This window comes from Delphinus delphis, chromosome 15, assembly GCF_949987515.2.
Source record: "Delphinus delphis chromosome 15, mDelDel1.2, whole genome shotgun sequence".
NCBI lineage: Eukaryota > Metazoa > Chordata > Mammalia > Artiodactyla > Delphinidae > Delphinus > Delphinus delphis.
In genome coordinates, this window is record NC_082697.1 from 11,320,061 (window position 1) to 11,339,837 (window position 19,777).

General features: G+C 54.6%; 1 non-coding gene across 1 annotated transcript; it reads left to right on the top strand.

Annotated features, from left to right (window-relative positions):
- Positions 1-11,353: 11,353 nt before the first annotated feature.
- On the top strand, positions 11,354-11,426 carry TRNAR-UCU (transfer RNA arginine (anticodon UCU)). Its single transcript has one exon. It is a non-coding gene; the product is annotated as a tRNA-Arg (tRNA).
- The last annotated feature ends 8,351 nt before the right edge of the window (positions 11,427-19,777 follow it).

A 19,777-nucleotide genomic window follows, 5' to 3' on the forward strand; every position in this document is an offset into this window, starting at 1 on the left:
TTTTAATCACCAGTTACTACCTCCAAGCTACCTTTTAACTCTCCCTTGGAGAAAGGCATTTTGAGAAAAAACCACGTCCCCTCCTTTCTTCGCCTGCCCACCCTATCCTCCTCCTTCAGGCCTCAGTTTACAGGTCACCTCCTACATCTGGGTTAGGAGCCAAACCTTATCCCCGAGCTTTCCCAGTGGAACTTTCATCCACTGATTTGTTCGTTCATTCATTTATTCAACAAACATTTATTGAACATTTTCTATGTGCTGATCTCTGTACTGGAGTCACAGCAGAGAACAAAACAAACCAAAAGTCCCTGTCTTTTGAGCTAACATTGGAATAGAAGAGACAAAGTGAATTCGCAATGTCATTTCAAAGCAGGAAGCACGTATCTGAAATACCCCAGTAAGAGCACGGGATGGGAAGGCAGCAATGGGCAGGGAGGGCCTTTCTGAGGAGGTACCTCCAAATGTGCGGAGGAGCTTCTGTGCCCAGAGCCTGGCAGGGTGGACAGTTCCCGGTGAAGGGACCCGCAAGAGCAAGGGCCCTGGGGTGGGAAGAGACATGTCACCCCAGGGTGGACCAGTGAACACATGGATGTGCTGTGCCAGGCCCTGTGCCGGGCACTGGGGAGGCAACAGCTGATGCATGAATGAACAGACCCAGGGCTTGCCCAAATCTAGCTGCCTCTGCTCTGGTGTCAGCAGCTTGGTCACAGGCCTCTCCCCATACACTCTGGCCTCATACACAGCCTGGCTGGAAATTTTCCAGTCCCATCTCTGGCTGGAAAGGCCCTTGCACAGCCCCAGGTATCACCCCCCAATCTGGCTTGAGCCCACTTTTTTTGTGGCCTAAACACTGGGCCAGAGTCCACGTGGTTTATCCAGGGGTGTGGGGTGGAGAGGGAAGCTGAGCTGATATCTGACTTCCCTGGGCCGGGGTGGGCAGGATGTTCCAGGAACATCAGGCCTTTCCTCAGAGGAAGGCAGTGATCTGGGGGCTACAGAAGCCCCCGCCCCACTTTTGCCCTGGGCTGGGGTCCAGCCCGGATGAAATGAGATCTTTCTTAAAGGGTGGCAAGGTTGGCACATCCAGTCATGAACAGCACACAGAGCAAGGATACATCTCTCTTGTCTGTCTGACTCTTGCTCGTCCAACAAGTATTGTGAGGGCATCCTCTGTGCCAGGCACTGGGGATGCAGAAATGGACAGGACAGAAAATCTCTGCCGTCATTCCAGGCATGGGAGACAGAGAGTAAAGAAATAATGAATAAACAAGATAATTTCACAACTGGATCAGGACAATAAGAACAGTACAGTGATGGAATTCCCTGGGAGTCCAGTGGTTAGGACTCAGCACTTTCACTGCCGGGCCTGGGTTCAATCTCTGGTTGGGGAACTAAGATCCCACAAGCCGAGTGGCGTGGCCAAAAGAAAAGAACAGTACAGTGAGCTGATGTGGTAGAGACGAGAAAGGGTGGGAGCTGCTTTACATGGGTGGTCAGAGATGACCTCTAAGGAATGACATCTGAGCTGAGTGCTCACTGGAGAAAGAATTGGCAGAGGGAGCAGCTGGTGCAAAGGTCCTGAGGCAGGCATGAGATCGGTGGGAGAAAGGAACATCAAGGAGGCCACTGTGGCTGGAGCAGAGTATGTGAGTGTGTCGGCTGTAGGAGTGAGGAGGATGAGATGGAGGCAGACCCCTCAGACCCTCCAGGACAGCTGTGATGGGAAGAATGACAGTGGCCTCCGCATAGGGTGATGTGAGGGTTAAATGAGAGTACAAGAAAGTGTCTAAAACACAATATAGCGATTATTACTATTATTATCAATCACCAACATCCTCCCCAGGTTGGGCCTTGGGACCATCCTAAGAAGGGCTGTCCAATCTTTCAGGTTCTATCTGTGTCTTGTAGCATAGCGGTTGCCCCTGTTGGCCCAGTTGCCCCCACCAGGGCCTGGGGGATGGGAATGAACACTGCCTGGAACGAAGTGATGGCTCAGCCAGCTCCAGGAGTCCATGAGGGGCACTGCAGACTAGAGCAGTGGTCTCCCCTCCCAAGGAGTCATACCCTGCTACCATGCCCCAGCCATTCACAATTGGGGGCATCTCCCCCAGCTTGGTCTAAATCCTAGTACCCCTGGGTCACCCTGAGCTGATGATTTGACTTTTCTGAGCCTCAGGCAGGGCCACCACCTGCCCAGGCCAGCCCTGCACCCCACCCTCAGCCCCCGCAGTGGCTCAGGCGCCCAAGCCATGGGTTCTTTGGAATGTGATTATTTTTCTTCCCAGATAATTCAGGCCAGAAGACGGGGCTGGCCACTTCCGGCCACACTGTTCTCACTGCCTTCCTGACCTTTCTCACTCCACAAACTTGACACTGTGGTCAGAAGCCTAAAGCCAGACCCAGGAGCCCCCATGCCTCCCCCTCTTGCCTGGGCCCCTGATCATCACCCAGCTCTGGGAATCTGACTGTAAACACCCAGGACCCCCAGCTGCCCCTTTCTCACAAACCCCACCTGAGAACATGCTTACCCAGCCATGGATGTCAGGGAGCATTGCACTCTACAGTTTACAGGGTGATTTCAAACCATAGAGCTCCCTGGAGCTTCCCAGTTAACCCAGGGACACTTCAGCATCCACGCTTCCACATTTATTCATTCAACAAGTATTTAATGAGCACCTACTGTGGGCCCAGTGGATACAGCAGGGAGAAGAACAGGCAGAAACACCTGCCCTCATGAAATTGACATTCTGGGTGTGGTAATGGTGTACGGAGCAGGGAGAAACAATAAACAAGTGAAAATTCAATTATGTAGAATATTGGTTGGTGATCAATTCTATGGAGGAAACTAAAGCAGGGTGGGGAGTGCTGGTGATAGGAGTAGGGCAGGGAAGCCCTGATATTTGAGAAGGTGGTATTTGAATACAGACTTGAAAAAGGTAGGGAATTGAATCATGTGGACAGCGGGGTGCGGGCAGGAAGAATCTTTCTGGCAGAGGAAACAGCCAGTGCAAAGGCCCTGAGGCAGAAACATGCCTTATTTTTTGGAGAAACAGCAGGAGGCCAGTGCGGCTATACAGAGTGAGTGAGGGGGAGGAGGGAGAGGATGAGGTCCAGGAGACAAGGGACAGATCAGGCAGGGCATTGTAAAGATTCACATTTTCCTCTGAGGGAGATGGGAGCTGTGCAGAGGAGAAACAGATGTGACTCAGGCTTTCACGGAGTTCCTCTTGCTGCAGGCCATGGGGCAAGGGTGGAACAGGGGACCAGGGAAGAGATGGAGACAGACCCCAGGTAGGGAGGTAGGGAGGGGAGGATGGGACCACCCTGGGCATTCCCAGGAGAGCAAGTAAGAAGTGGGTGGATGCTGACACTGTGTGCCATTGATTAGAGGATGTGTGTTTTTTTCACATGGTGTCTCCACTGACCCCACCCTTCCCAAAGGCCCTGAGGTGGTGGGAGATGCTGACAATGCTGGGTGACCTTGGGCTGTTTGCTGGCCCCTGAGCCTCAGTCCCCTCAGCCTGACCACAGGCCATGACTCAGAGCCCTGAGTCCCCCCCGGAAAAAACCCAGCCCCAGGAGGAATACTTTAACCTCCCTGCCCACTCCCAGCCCAGGACCAGATCCACTAGGCTGACGTCCTGTGACATTTTTACCCAAGGCCAGTGCTTCCTGTGAAACTATAGATATGTGACCCTCAAGCCTGGCAGAGCAGTGACCCTGGGGGGCTCTGAGCAAGGCCCAGGGAGGCAGACACCAGCCAGGCAGGGCTGGATCTGCAAGGGCTGTGTGTGGTGGTCTCCACACCCAACACAGCTCTGTTCAGATTAATCACAAAAGCGGCACCCGTGACTGGACACTTGGTACAGCCAAGCACCTTCCTGGCCCGAGTTCCTGGAGGCCAGCACAGCCCTGGTGCGGGAGGAGGGGGGTCGGCAGGGACCCTGAGGCTCAGAGAGGGATGCCATTGGCCCAAGACACACAGCTGGTAAGTGGATGATGGGGGCTCGAATGGGCGTCTGAGCAACTCAGGATTATCTGCTTCATGGCCGGGCTGCAAGTCAGTTGCAGCTGCTACAGTCCTGACCCCTGGGGGGTCCTAGGGAAGGGCACAGGGATCCTTGAATCTGAGGAGCAGTCAAGAATGCCGTGTGTGTGTGTGTGTGTGTGTGTGTGTGTGTGTGTGTGTGTGTATGTAGGAAAAGAAATCCAGAAAGAAACACTCCAGTATTCTAACAGCCTCACTCCAACCAGTTCTGGACAAGGGGCTGCCCCCTCCCTGGGACACTTGGCAGTGTCTGGAGACATTTTGGTTGTCACAACTGTAGGGGTGCTACTGGTATCCGATGGGTAGGGACCAGCGGTGCTAACCATCCTACAGGGCACAGAGCACCCCCAGAGCAGCCAGCCAGCCAGCCAGTCCACAATGTCAGCGGTACCAGGGAGGAGAAACACTGCTCCAGCCTGTGTGAACAATGGGGGTGGCGGGTGTATTTCTTCCCTTTAGCTTGTCCTATTTTTTAAAGAGAAGTGATTAAGAGTATGAGTATGCAGCCAGGACTGGGGTTTATATCGCATCTCCCCAGCTGTGTACCCCTGGGCAAGTGTCCTTATCTTCCTGATCACTAGCTGTGCCGTGGGAGCACACCCGCCTCCAGCGGCTGTGGGAAGATTCAGTGAGACGATGTCTGTGAAGGGGCTGGCTCAGTAGACCCTCAATTTGGGAGAAGTTAATGTTTGTGTCGTTAGGAAAAAATAATAATAACATGCCCAAGGGCTGGGCCAGCATGTCATAGAAAGTCACTCGGGTCGCCCTGACCCAGCGCTTTGAGGGAAGGATTGTTTTTTATCCCTTATTTGGCAAATGAAGAAATTGAGGGGGCTTCCCTGGTGGTGCAGTGGTTAAGAATCCGCCTGCCAACACAGGGGACAGAGATTCGATCCCTGGTCCGGGAAGATCCCACATGCCGTGGAGCAACTAAGCCCACGTGCCACAACTACTGAGCCCGCGAACCACAACTACTGAGCCCGTGTGCCACAACTACTGAAGCCTGCGCACCTAGAGCCCGTGCTCCGCAACAAGAGAAGCCACCACAGTGAGAAGCCTGTATACTGCAACAAAGAGTAGCCCCCGCTCGTCGCAACTAGAGAAAGCCCACGCGCAGCAACAAAGACCCAAAGCAGCCAAAAATAAATAAATAAATAAATAAAAAGAAATTGAGGTACAGAGAGGTTAGGCAATTTGCCTGATGTCACACAGTAAGGGGCAGAGCAGGGACTGGAACGCTCGCTTCAAGACCCAAGTCCCCACCTGTCAACCACTGGCTCTCTCACTGCCTCTAACATCAAGTAAATGGGCTTTTTCAGTTGGGTTTTCCCAATTGTCTTCTCTAAAACTTGGGATGATTAAGTCTTCGTTGGAATTCAGATCACTGCTAAAATGACAGGTGCCCCTTGTATGTGGCCACTACCCTCCTGCCTGGGCCCTAGACACCCTGCTTTCTGGTGGATCCCAAGAGAAGGGCCAAGACCCCTGGGGATTTCACACCCCCCGCTCCTGTCCTGAGCCGACTTCAAAACCCTCCTTGTTGTGAGCCCTGCTTTGATTTCAGGCATTTTATGGGCATGAAATCCAAGCCTTGGTCCTTCTGAAGATATGGTGTTCCTCGGGGGTGGGGTGGTCTTGTAGGGCCATTGGTCAGGCCACGGGGCAGGGCTTGGGCTTTGAAAGGATCTGAGGGAAAGTCTAATCACCCCTTTAGGATCTGAGGCCATGTTCTGGGAGAACAGGACCACAAGCGCACTCCTCTTAGCAAGCACCTGTGGGCCAGGTGCCCTGCCAGCCCGGGGCAGGCTTCATCTCATGCACTCTCCATAGCAGTTTCCATGAAGCCCGTGATGTTCCCCCAAGTACAGATGGGGAAACTGAGGCTCAAGGAAGAGCAGCCGCTCAACCATCACTCAGCACAGAGCCAGGTTCTAGGCTCTTTCCTTTGCATCTCGCCGCCTCCCTCATTCCAGAGGCCACAGTGAGAGGGACTAAGGGCAGACAGGTGGACAAATTCCCTCCCAACGTCCTAGGCTCTGAGCTCTAACGGACGGTGCTGAGAGTTCCTTGGGTGGACAGTCTGCGGAATATCCAGGAAGTGGGGACAAGCGCCGGCTGCAGCGTATCTGAAAGGCATCAGCATCATGGGTGGTGAGGTGCCCAGAACCTCAGCCCCCGGTGTCCAAGCTGGGTGTGGACATGAGTTTCTGGGGATGGGGTGGGGGTGGCACCTGCAGAACCCAATTTCCTTGTCACTTTAGCTGGACGACTTCAACATCTCCTCACACCCACCCCCTCACTGGCTGGACGGCCTCTAGCTCCCTCCACCCCGAAATCCAAGCAGGTACCCCAGTCTGCAAAGCCAGTCATAAGGGATGAGGGCAAACAGCCATCTGGCCACACCCGACTGGCCCTGGACCACCCACCAGAGCCGAGCTGCTCGCGGCTCATTCTTCTGTGCACTTGATCATCCACACGAGGAACCTGTATGTATTTTCTGCAGCTGCCGTAACAAATTGCTACAAACTTGGTGGCTTGAAACAAGAGAAATGTATTCTCCCATGGTTCTGGAAAATTCCAAAATCAACGTGTCAGCAGGGCCATGCCCCCTCTGAAGGCTCTAGGAAAGAATCTTCCCCTGCTGTTCCAGCTCACGGGGGCTCCCAGCGTTCCTTGGCCTGCAGACGCAGCCCTCCAGTCTTGGCCTCCATCTTCACGTGGCCTTCTGTGTCCTCTTCTCATAAGGACACAAGTTGCTGGCTTAAGGGCCCCCCAGTCCAGTATGATCTCATTTTAAGATCCCGGACTAATGATATCTGCAAAGATCCTGTTTCCAAATATGGTCACATACTGAGCTTCTGGGTAGACGTGAATTTGGGGGGGGACACATTATTCAACTCACTACAAGCACCTACTGTGTGCTCCAGGCCCTGGGGACAGAGTAGTGAACCAGACAGGGCAGGCTCAGCCCTCATGGAGTTCCAGTTCAGAGGTGGGCTGGGGAGAGACAGAAACAGATAATTACAGAAATGATGGTGCAGTAAACTCCACCAGGAAATGTTGGACTCGGGACACGCACGGCCAGAGGTGGAGCCTTCGGCTGGGCTGGGGCCAGACCATCAGCCTCCCCCTAGCCGACTCGCTGCATCCCCCAGGTCTGTGCAGTGGCCTTCCTCCCCACTCTTAGTCCCCTCATACTCGACCTGGGGCCTCAGCTCAGGACTCACCTCCTGGGAGCCTCCTCAACCCCACAGGGGCCCACTCTGGGCATCCAAGGCCCCCTAAATTTCTGCCCAGCATCAGTAGATGGTAGGGTTGCATTTTTTTAACTTGGGATACTTCAAGTCTATTTATTTACAAAAAGAATGCTTTCTGTAAACAAATAATAATAATAATTGAAAGCATTGATAGAAAAATGCAGGGACTTTCTCCATAAGTCCACTGTCTGGAAATTATCTGGTAGATGCACTCAGCATAGTCAATGGTACACAGTAGGTGCTCCGTAACGTTTGAATACATGGATGGCCAGTACTAGGCCCTGGAGACAGTGAGATGATTAAGTGACCGCCCCTGGCCCCCAGGAATTCACTGGGGTACAATCTCTATGCTGCCCAGTCTAGAGTGGGGCATACAGTTGGTGCTCCATGAATGCTGGTGGTGGCTGGGGAGTTGCCTGTGGGGTCTCCTCCATCTTTGCTGCTGTCCCTGGTGAGGGGACCCCTTAGTGCAATCAGGGTGAGGTATGGCTGCAAGGATGTGGGAAATTCCAGCCCATGGCCTCAGGGAATTTCCTTCTGGGCCTCCAATCCTCCAGGGGCCAGCTTTCAGCATCCGGGTCTTCTGTCCACAGCCGCTGCCCAGACATCAGGAACTTGCAAGGTAGGGTCCACTGGTCAATCCGTGAGCACTTATTGAGCACCTACTGTGAGCTGGAGGTCATGTTACCTGCTCAGTGGTAAATAAGACCAGCCCTGTCTCTCCCTCATGGAGCTTGTGTTCTAGGTTGGGGGACAGACACAGACAAATCAGTAAGATATCGGGACCCAGTGCCAGGGAGAAAGAATGCAGAAGGGTTCAGGGAGCGGCAGATATTAAATAAGGAAATCAGGGCAGCCTCCTGGAAGAGGTGACATTCAACAGAGAGTCAGAAGGGGAGGAGGGAAAGTTAGATGTCTGGGAAAGAACATTTGGGAAAAGCAGAGGAAAGGCCTGTGGTGTGAGGTTGTCTTCAGGTCCAAGGAAGAGGGAGGAACTGATGTGGCTGGAGCCAAGGGCGGGAGGGCGGGAGGGAAGGGAGGAGATGGAGCATGTCCCATGGGGCTTTGTGGCCGCTGAGAGGATGCTGGCTGTTCTCTGGATGAGGTGGGTGGGAGCCATGGAAGGTAAGAGCACAGAACAGACCTGATTTGGATCTCACACAGGGTCCTCATCCTCAGCCCTATTAATGTTGAGGTCAGATCGTTCTCAGTTGTGGGGCTGTCCAGGCACTGGAGGACGGTTTGGCAGCCCCTCTGGCCTCCACCCTCCAGATGCCAGTAGCATCCCCTCTGCCGGTTGTGACAACCAAAATGTCCCCAGACATGACCACACGTCCCCCAGGGGTGGGAGGCAAATCGCCCTGTTAGCCTGCAAGGAGAGATTATCAGGGAGCGAGGCGGGAAGTGAGGAGACCTGTGAGGAAGGGTCCGCGACAGTCCAGCCTGGGAAACTGGTGGTGGGTGTTGGGGAGAAGCCATTGGCTCTGGATCTAGTTTGAAGTAGGAGCAGACAGGAGGTGCTGACAGGTTGGATGGCGGTTTTCTGGCTGAGCCACTGGGTCCAGGAAGCCCGGAGGCTGGAGCTGTGTGATCTGTGTCGGGTGGGAATGGAGCTGGGTCTGGACGTGTGGGTCCTGGGAGTCATTGGGCTGTGGGCCTTGGTGGAGCAGGAATAAGATACCAGAGCTCACTGAGGGGGAGGGTCAATGAGAAAGTCCTGGATTTGGGGAGTTCCCTGGTGGTCCAGTGGTTAGGACTCTGTCCTTCCACTGCAGGGGGCACGGGTTCGATCCCTGGTCAGGGAACTAAGATCCCACGTGCCTTGAGGTGCAGCCGAAAAAAAAAAATCCGAATATAAAGAAAGTCCTGGGTTTGGCTGCACAGGTGCGGGGAGAACTTGTCACGGCCTCCCCTTAGGAAGCGTGGCATGCTGGGCCGCCCCTCACCCACGTGATCTCATCTGATTCTCACAGCAGCCTTTCAAGGCTGGAGCCCTTGGTAGCCCCAGTTACAGATGAGAACGCAGGGGCCCAGAGAGGCTGATTGACTTGCCTGAGGTTACACAGCAAGTCAGGCATAGGGATGGAGAGGAAGCCAGCCCACCCTGATGCCCAAACCCTGGTCTGCATCCAGCCCCTGGTGGCGGGCTGGGTGGGGGCGGGGGTGGCTGTCGAGGGGAGGGAGGCTTTATTTTCTAACTTTGCGGTTTTCTTTATTTTCTAAAGTTTCTGCAGTGAACATGTTTCTCTTTTGCATTCAAAAGGAAACAAAACAAAGAAAGGGGTGTTTTGACTTGTCTCTTTTTAGGAGACTTTCCTTGTGAGGTTGTTCCCCTGCTCACCCCACAGAACAGCTGACTGGCTCTGGGTCTCAGTTTCCTGTCGGCAGCATCGCTGGTGGGCTGACACAAGGAAACAAACTTCAGGGAGGGCAAATTAGCACGACTCTCAGGAGAGTAAATAGGACTCCTCTGAGATTCTTCTAAGAGCTGATCATCTAGAAAATACTTGCCTGAAAAAAAAAAAAAGGAAGTACTTGCCTAAGTCCCCAAAGACATGGATGGGGGTGGGGTCCACCCCAGCATGGTCTGTGGTAGCAAAAACAGGCAACAACCTAAAAGTTCATCAAGGGGAGCCTGGAGAATAAGCTGAGGTGCCTTCCCAGGATGGAATACTACGCAGCCGTGAAAAAGAACAAGGCTGCAGGGAGGTGCCCAGGATATATTGTGAAGAGCCTGGCGCTGTACAATGTATATCTTGATACTATTTGTAAAACAAAAACAACATAGGAAAACAACATAGGAACGGGAAGAGATGTGGAGTTGTTTGTGGATTCTCAGACAATCCCTGGAAAGTACCGGAAGACACTCTTAACAGGGGCAGGGCTAAGGGTCAGAAGCAGGAAGAAGTCTTGGTTTTTTCTTTCTTTCTTTTCCTCCAGTTGTTATTATTTATTAATACAAAAGAGTTCAGGCCAACAAAGAAAACATAAAGTCTAACATCCTCACCACACAACCCAAGAAAGACACTATGGAGAGAACTGCACCCTGGTAACCCCTCCCAGTTACTTTCCTCCCGGCTCACAGGAACTGCTGTTCTGAACCTGCAATTTATCCTTCCCACGAGTGTCTTCACTTTGCTATGCACTTAGCACCCCTTGAATTTTAACTGAGTTTTGTACTTTGTTTTCTGTGTGGGTTACCTTTCCCCTCAGGGATGTAGAAAATTAATTTCAAAGAAGTTTTCTTGCATTGTCACCCCTCCAGATTGCTCCTGGAGCTTCAGTTTCCTGGAACAGAGGGCTGCACCCCTCGTCTGGGCCCCCATAGGCCCCGAGCAGAGCAGAGGAGCTGGCGGTGGAGCAGACCAAGTCCTGGGCACAGCAGCTCTAGCTCGCTCGCTGGGCTTCTGCAGGCCCGGGGCGTGGAGCCAGCAGGCTGGAGCCAGGCAGCCTCCCGGGCCTCCTCACAGCCGCTTTTGATAAAGCCCCTCTGTGCACAGGGTGGGGGGGCCCGGCCGGCTGGAGCCAGCTCACATCTGGAGGCCAGCACAGGCCTGGGGCAGCCGGCGCGGCTGACAGTGGCGCCACCCCGAGCCACACGCCCGGCACTGGGTAAACAGCCCCGCGCCCACCCAGCAGCTCACCTTTCGCCCACAAGGCTGCCTTTCTTCTCGGACCCAGGACGAGGCCACCACGAACATTCCTCCCAGCACAGGGCAGAACGGGCCGCTGACCTCGAGGCTGGGCCGAAATCTGAATCCAGGTACCAGGCGATGGAGGCGGGCGTGGGGGCCGTGGGAAAGCACCTACTATGTGCGGGGCACTGAGCTCATTTCAGGTTCACTGCTGCCCTGGGAGGGGAAGCAGGTGGCTGAGAGTGTGTGCACTGGAGCTAGAAGACCTGGGTTCAAATCCCACCTCCAGCTGTGTGACCTTGGGCAAGGCACTCAACCTCTCTGAGCCTCTGTTTTGTCCTCTGTAAAATGGAAATTATAATAGTCCCTCCCTCAGCAGGTTATGGGAATATTAAAGAAGTTACCCTGGGAATTCCCTAGTGGTCCAGTGGTTAGGACTCTGCGCTTCTATTGCAGGGGGCCCAGGTTCGATCCCTGGTCAGGGAACTAAGATCCTGCATGCTGCATGGCACGGCCAAAAAATTAAATTAAATTTTATAAAAAGGAAGTTACCCTCAGTCAGTTGCTCAGAAGAGTTCCTGGATTATAAATGCCTGATACTATGACTTCTCAGTCACTCATTCAACAAAGCTGAACTCAGGGTGTTCTGTGCTGGGTACGAGGGTTAAGATGGTGAAAATGGGGGATTCAGCCCTCACTCAAGGAGCTGCATCCCTGCTCAGCTGACGAGGCTCCGGCCCAGCCACCCAAGGGACATCCAGGGCCAGCCTGGGCTCCAGGCCAGGGCTCCACACTCCTTTCCCTAGGGATCACAACCCATTACCTGCCTGGGGGCAGCAGGCCGGGGTCCTCACCTCATGTGCCAAGAGGTTGGTGAGTGGGGGCAGGAAGCAGCCACATTACCTGACTTCAGACCAGGTGAATCCTCTCCAGTCACACCGAGCTCTGCATCCTCCTGGCGGCGAGGCCCTCACCACGTCCTGTTGCCTCCATGACGGGGCAGGAGCAACAACACAGGTACCTCCTGACCCTCCGTGCCCTCATCTGCCAGAGGGGCGATAGCACAGGTACCAGTCATGGCGTGGCGCTGGGGAGGCTCTGTGAGTGAGGCCACGGGAAGGGCACAAAGCCTGGCACAAAAGAAGAGGTCTGAGTGGAAGCCAGGGTGGCTTCCCAGAGGAGGCCATCGTGCTCCCGGGGGTGGGGGTGGGGCGGGGGAGGAGAAGCAGGAATCAAAGGAGGCTCAGGGAGAGAGAAAGACAGAACTGAGCCCCTGCAACGTACACAGCCCGCACTGCCCGGAAGTTCACGAGAGCCAGGTCACTCTTCCAGCAATCGGCAAGGTCTGTGCTCTAGCCATCCTCATTTCACAGATGAAGAAACTGAGGCCCGGAAAGCAAAACTAACTTATTCCCTCAGGGACTAAAAGCCAGAGTAGGATTTGAACCCAAGAGGCCATAATGCCTCCCTCCCTCCTGCTCTCCTTCCTCCCTTCCTTCCTTGGGTCTTTACTGCGCCCCCAACTGTGTGCTGGATTCACAGACACAAGCAAACCCAGGGTCAACCCTCAGGAGCCCCTGCCTCACACCTCTGTCAACCACCAACCTGGAACCGTCCCTTGCCCCTTCTGGGCCTCGGTTTCTCTCCTCCGAGCAATGGGTTCAACTGCTACAGCCCCTTCTGGCCCAGCATCCTGACTCAGGGCAGAGGGATGAGCGGCAGCCAGGGCCGGCTGGCGGGGGCCTCCCTGCCCCAACCAGGCAGGCTGGGGGTCCTCCACCTGCTGCCACCCCCCAGTCCCCCGTGAACCTGCTCGCCAGGCTGGAGCCAGCCGCCATCTGGAGCGACGGGCTGTTTATGGAGCCAGGCGGCGGCGGCCCTGGCCCTGACCCCGCCAATCTGGAAGCGATTAGCGGCCCAGGCTGGGGAGTATTCGGAGTTCCAGTCAGTGGGTCGGGAGCCCCCCCCAACCCCACACCCTGCACCACCCGGAGCCAAGGCCGCTCTGGGGGTCTCCGAGGAGCCCCCTTTCTTGCAGGGCACTCCAGCTCGGACCTGCTCCAGGGCCTAGAGCTCTGAAAACCAGCAGCGGGGAGGCTGGGCCACACACAGGCCAGGATGCGGGGGTGGATGGAGAGGGTGGGCGGGGGGGGGGAGGGGGGAGAGCTGGGGCCTTCCTGGAGGAAACCTCGCGCAGAATTGCTTTCTGGCATGTTTGGTTTTGAATATATATACAAGTGCACAGAGGAAACACACACACAGAGCTCAAAGAGCACAGAGGGTGTAAAATGCATAGAGGGAAAAGTCAGTGTCCCTCCCCTCCTCCCCTCAGGTCCCCACTCCCCAACCAGACAAATCGAATGTTTTCAGTGTCTAGGAGCTCATTCTGAGGTGGTGTGAGCGTCTACACACACATCTATCTAGTTATTCTTGCCTTTTTCTGCAACCGGCAGCCCACTTTACGTTCTGTCCTGCCACTTCTCCCTTGGATTAATCCAATATTTCTACCACTACTGCTGCTAATAATCATAAAGTTAATATGATTGCTGATCAATAATGGCAGCAGGGCTTCCATGGGCGCAGTGGTTAAGAATCCGGCTGCCAGTGCAGGGGACATGGGTTCGAGCCCTGGTCCGGGAAGATCCCACATGCCGCGGAGCAACTAGGCCTGTGCGCCACAACTACTGAGCCTGTGCTCTAGAGCCCGCGAGCCACAACTACTGAAACCCGTGCGCCTGGAGCCCGTGCTCTGCAACAAGAGAAGCCACCGCAATGCGAAGCCCACGCATGGCAACGAAGAGTAGCCCCTGCTCGCCGCAACTAGAGAAAGCCTACATGCAGCAACGAAGACCCAACACAGCCAAAAAATAAATAAAGAAAAATTAAAGAAAAAAAAAATAATGGCAGCAAAGGTTTCTAGAGGACTTATTATGTGCTGGGCCCAGTTCCTGGTGCTTTACATGGATTAATGAATGAATCATAAGTGTGAAGTGCTCCTGTTGGGAAGTTCTATCACTCTCGTCATCCCCATTTTGTAGATGGGGAAACTGAGGCACAGCACGGCCAGGAACCTGCCCAGTGACACACAGCAGTGACTGGCAGAGCTGGGATTCAGGCCCAGGCAGTCGGGCTCCCAGGTCTGTGCTCCGAAGCTCTTCACCATCCAGCCTCTCCCGAGGCTCCAAATAGTTCGCCGTCTGGATGGATCTGGAGGTTTTGACGAGGCCTTGGGTGATGCACCGTTGGGTTGTTTCCCTCTTGGGCTGGTGGTAAATGTGCCGTGAACACCCTCGTGTGAGGTCGTGCCACATGGAACCGGGGGGAGGTCCATTCTCAGAAGGGCCTGGCTAGTCACAGGGGTGAGCGGTGCAAGGGCAGAGGGCCACTGCCCAACTGTCTTCTGTGGTGGACGGAGGTGATGCCGACGCCTGATCCAGATCCCTGGAAGAAGGGAGGAAGCCTCAGCTGCCACATCCTGGGCCTGTTTCCAGGGAAACCCAGGCCCCGCCCGGCACATCCAGGGTTCCTTGGTCTGCATGAAGCCTGCCCTCCTGTTCTCCTCTGATGGGTGGACAGGACTCCAGGCTCCCTTCCAGTCTTCCCACCTCCAGCCTCACCCCTCCGATCCCAGCTCCATGCTGCAGCTGGAGCAAACCTTGCAAAACCTAAATCGAGTCAGGCCTCTTCCAGCTCAACTCCCATCACCCTCCCTTTCCCTCCCCTCCATCCAGGCCAAGCCACAAGTAGGTCCCCAAAGTGCCATGCCCACTCACCCACAGGCTTTCGCACAGGCCGGTCCCTGCCCCTGGAACGCCCTCCTCACCCTTCATCTGGCTAACTTTCTCCTCAGCCTTCTGGTCTGAGCTCACAGCCTTCCCCAAACCCCCAGACTGAGGTAGGCAGGGCCTCCCCTGATCCCTGCTGCCCAGGCCCCTGTGAATCTTAGCTTGAATCACACTGTTGTCTGATGGCTGTCTCTCCTGACGAAATATCAGCTCCAGGAAGACAGAGATTTTTACATGTTTTATTCGTTTCGCGATCCCCAGAGCCTAGAGCAGAGACTGGAGCACAGTAGGTGCTCAAACAATTTGTTGGAAGTGTGAAGGTATGAATGAATGAATGAGTCAGTGGGGAGCAATCTGTCAGCAGATTGCTCAATCTGACCCCAGCACTGAAGTGAGTGGGGTCCAGGTCTATCCCTGAGGGGCGGGGGAGGGGAGTACAGCTGGGAGAGGAGGAAATAAAGAAGAGTTTATAAAGCACCTACACTACTCAGGCACTTTCTCGTTCCTTGGGCCTGCAAGACCCACCATACAGATGAGGAGACAGCCCCCTTCATTCGCTCCACAAACCCATCCTTCAGTCTCCAGACCCTGGGCTGTCACCCTCTGCAGGGTGACAGCAGAGAACAAGCCAGGCACGGGCTCTGGTTTTTTAAAGCTGGTGGGAAAGGCAAACCCAACAGGAAGTGGGACAGAATGAACCAGAATTAGTGCCTGGGCACCTGAGCAACACCACTCCAGAGCCAGCCGCTGATGGGAACCCTGGCACCACCCGAAGTGACCTTGACACAAGTGACGGCTCTCTGTCCCCTCTTCTGGGTGTTCGATGACAATAACGATCATAGCCAGCACCTACGTGGCGCTTACTGTACGCCAGGCCCTCATCTGAGCACTTTACGCAGATGGCTTGTTTATTCTCACCAATCCTCCGAGGGAGGGACTGTTAGCATTCCCATCTTACATGTGAGGAAACCAAGGCCCAGAGAGGTTAAGTGACTTGCCCAGGGACACACAGAGGTAGGCCCAGGAAGGTAACGTTGTGAAGTCACACACAGGGTCACAGATGTCAAATTCAGGATGAAGCCACCTTTGGAGGGAGGGTGGGGTCTCCCACGGTCTCTGCATGTTTCATTTCTCTCTTGGGGGTGGGAATGTGGCCGCTCATGCATCATTTCTGGACTTTTTTTGCAAGCAATCCGCAACAGCACATAGCCACCAGCCACATTACGTAGAGTGACTAACAGTGGACGCAGGGCTGACCTTTGACCCAGCTCTGTCTGACTCGGGGCTGAAACCAGCCTGGGTGAGGGGGCCCCTCCCGGCCCCCTTCAGCCTCTGGGCCCTCCAGGCTCTCAGTGACGCAGCTGTGGTGGCGTTTGGCAACCCGAGCTGCCCGCAGTTACGACAGCCCCAGCATCTGCCAGCAGGGGCGGGGTGGGGGGAGCCCCAAGCCTACCCCTGCCTCTGCCAGTTCGGTTGACCCCTCCTCCCAGCAGCCCCTCTCCTGGCTCCACCTTTCCTCAGAGTCTTCACCAGCTGATATCACAATTGCTGACAGTGACCAGAAAGTCAGCGAGCGCCTTGAGGGCAGGACACCTGTCTGTGCTGTCACCACTCTCTCCCCAGAACCAGCGTACAGCTGGCACTCAATAAGTACTTGCTGAACAAACAAATGCAAAACTGGATAAATGAATTGCAACCCCTCCCTCCCTTTCTTCTTTCCTTCCTTCCTGCCTTCTTTCCACAGATAGTTATTGAGCACCTACTATGTGCCAGGCTCTGTACTAGGCACTGGGAGACACAATGGTGAATGGAACAGGCAGAGAACTCTGTCCTTGAGGAGCTCATGTTCTAAAGAGGATGCTGGGACTTCCCTGGCGGTCCAGTGGTTAAGACTCCGCACTTCCAAGGCAGGGGGCGCGGGTTCGATCCCTGGTTGGGGAACTAAAATCCCACATGCTGCGCAGTGTGGCCAAAAAAAAGAAAACAATTTTAAAAATATAGAGAGGATGCTAGTCATCAACGCAGTCATCCTGCAAACAAAGTGCAGAACTGCAGCTGGAGAAGGCGCAGGGGGATGAGGCTCTGGGTGCCATGGGCACCTGTAGCAAGTGGCTGGACCTCTGGGGGGGTGGGAGTGTCTCCTGGTGGAGGTGTGACCCTGCAGTGGTTCATTGGGCAACACAAAGTTTGCATCTCCTCAGGAGGCTCAGCGAGGACAGCCGCGGGAGTGAGTGGGACACACGTTATACAAGAGGAAACCCTGGGGCGCTGACCCTGCCCTCCCATCCCGGAAGGGTCTCTGAGGAAGTGACGCCCTGAACACAGAGCCGGATCCGTGGCGACCGCGAAGAATCTTCCCTTCCCGGCAGAGGCACCAGCCATGCAAAGGCAGGAAGGCTGCCACACCACACCCCTAGGAAGCTGGAGGCTTTGCACGGGATGCCCCGCTCTGGCCTGGCTTTCTCCTTTTGTGGAAAGGGAACAGTCGCCCGCCCACCCCCACAAGCGGGGATGCTGGTAGGTTCTCTGGGAGCCCTTTATGCGCTGGGCAAGGCACTTGATCTAAATCCTACAGGGTGAGTTGTTTTCTCCCAGTCTTCCCCGCTAAGCTGTGAGCCCTGTGGGAGAGGGCCCAGCACAGCCTGCACACAGTAGGTGCTCAGGGTGCGTCTGTGGATTAAATGAGCCAGTGAGTCTCAGATTCCTCATCTGCGCGATGGGGTAATGCTGGTGTGGCCAGGGGGAAGGAATGAACTTCACATTACAGCTTGTATTGTTTCCTCTCCCCAGTTCCTGGTGGTGGGTCAGGCCTCCGTGGACCCCCTCGAGTCCTGGAAGATGATCGTGTCTGCGGGCTTGGGGAGACGGAGAAGAGAGTGTAGACTGAACAGCTCTCCAACTCCAGACTTTGAGGCAGGATCCTGAAGTACTTAGAAGGAAATGACAAGCAGCCTCATTTACAATGGAAGGAAACTGAGGTACAACAACAAAATAATAAAATCTAATGCTTACTGAGCTCTTACTCCAAGCCAGGCACAGTGCTAAGCCCTTTGACCCAAGTTCTTTCATTTAATCCCCCCAACGATCATCACTGTCGGAAGCTAATACCGTGACCCCTATTTTACAAGTGTGGGAATGAAGACTCGGGAGGTAAGTCAAGACCATGCCTCCTGTTAATGGGGGATCTGGGATGAGCACACAGATCTGGCTTCAGAACCCAGAATCATAAACCCGGCACTTCCTGAGGGGAGGTGCGGGTAGGAGGGAAGGGATGGGGGCCACCTGGGAGAGACAGACGATAAGCCCTTGTCTGAGGGCTAAGGGCAGTGGAATAAATAATTGCAAGAGTGAGGGACCCAGGGTCAGTTCCATGTTCTTCCTACCCTGGATGGCCCAGGGCAGTTTGGAGAACCCCGATTCTAGCCCACCCCAGCAACCTAGAATTTACTCTGCTTCGTTCATTCATTTATTCATTCATTCAATCATTCAGTCAACAGAAAACAAAATACAGGATGACACAGATCAAATACATCCCTGTAAACAATAAATGTAAGTGGGTTGAATGGTCTATTAGAAAACAAAGACTCATATTAGATCAAAAATCAAAATCTATTCGTTTATTCATGGGCCAAATATTTATTAAATGCCTAAAAGATTCAAGGTCCTGTTTTAGAATCTAATGATAGAATGTAAAAATAAAATTTCTGTTAAAGAAGGAAAAACACTGGGGAAAGGAGATCCAGGGAGAGAGATCTGAAGGTGCAAAAACTGTGAGGCTGCAATGAGTTGGAGGATGGAGGAGCCAAAAAGGGGCCGGTGTGGTTGGAGAAGAGCACTAGTGAGCAAGCGTAGGGGGGTGAGGCAGGCAAGGCCTGCCAGGTCAGGTCCGGAGAGCAGAGGCAGCACCAAGGGGGGCCGAGATGCAGAGGAGCTGGGTCCTGCTTACCTAGAGCTGTGGGGCAGCGACCGCTCCTCACTCTTCCAGCAACCCCAGCTGGGACTCTTGACCCTTCCCCAACTGAATGCAGCCAAGATGACCTCGCCCAGCCTCCTCCCAGGGAAGAAGACTTACCATGAATTGAAGGCCTACTGGGTGCAAGGCTCTGCCATGGGTGGTTTACATGCTTAATTAGCTCACTAAGTCCTGCCGTCAGGTTAGTTTTCTCCCATTCTGCAGAAGAAAAAAACTAAGCCTCAGAGAGGTAGAGTGACCTGCCTGAAGCCACACAGCCAGACAATGGCAGGCCTGAAGTTTGAACTTGGGGTATCCAACACTATGGAGTGCCTTCCTGGCACTGCATAGCTGCCTCCCAGGAAATGGCAGTGGAGAGGTCTCAGCTGGCTGTGTCCTCACGTGGGTCCCCTGACCTCTACGACTTCAATTCTCCATCTGGGAACCCGCATGCCAGGTCAGTGTCGAGACCTGGATGACTCCCTCCCTCCGGGACGTGGAGTTCCAACGTGCTGAGCTGGCACTTCTGATTCCACCCCCACAATGACTCCATTTGACAGAGGAGGAAACTGAGGCTCAGAGGGGGAAGTGATTCTGCAGGGTCACAGCCTTGGGACTCCCGAGGGCCTGGGACTTTTGTGAGTCTGTTCATTGGATGCTAAGAATGAGGACCCCCCCAAGGATGCAGAGACTTTGGGATGGGGTGGAGGGACAGGAACAAGGATACACAGGCAATAAGGGAGAGCAGGCCTGGAACCCAGGACACCAGCTCCCAGCCTCTGCCCCTCACTGCATCCTAGGGAAGGCGGGGGCCTGGCCCCTGGGTCCGGATTATTTCCTGAGAACGGGGAGGGGCCACGGGAAGTCTCCCCGCATCACCCCACTCAGGTCCTGCCCAAACAGGAAATGCCAGGCAGTCCCCCCACCCACACCCCAGGGCCGTGGGAAAGCTTTGCCTGGGATCCAGTGCTTCCAGCTCTGGCCCAGCCTCACTGGGGATCTAGACCCTAACAGGGCCTGCGTGACCTTGGACAAGGTCCTTCCCCTCTCAGGGCCTCAGTCTCCCGCTCTGTAGTCACAGAACTCTGCCACCTCCCGGC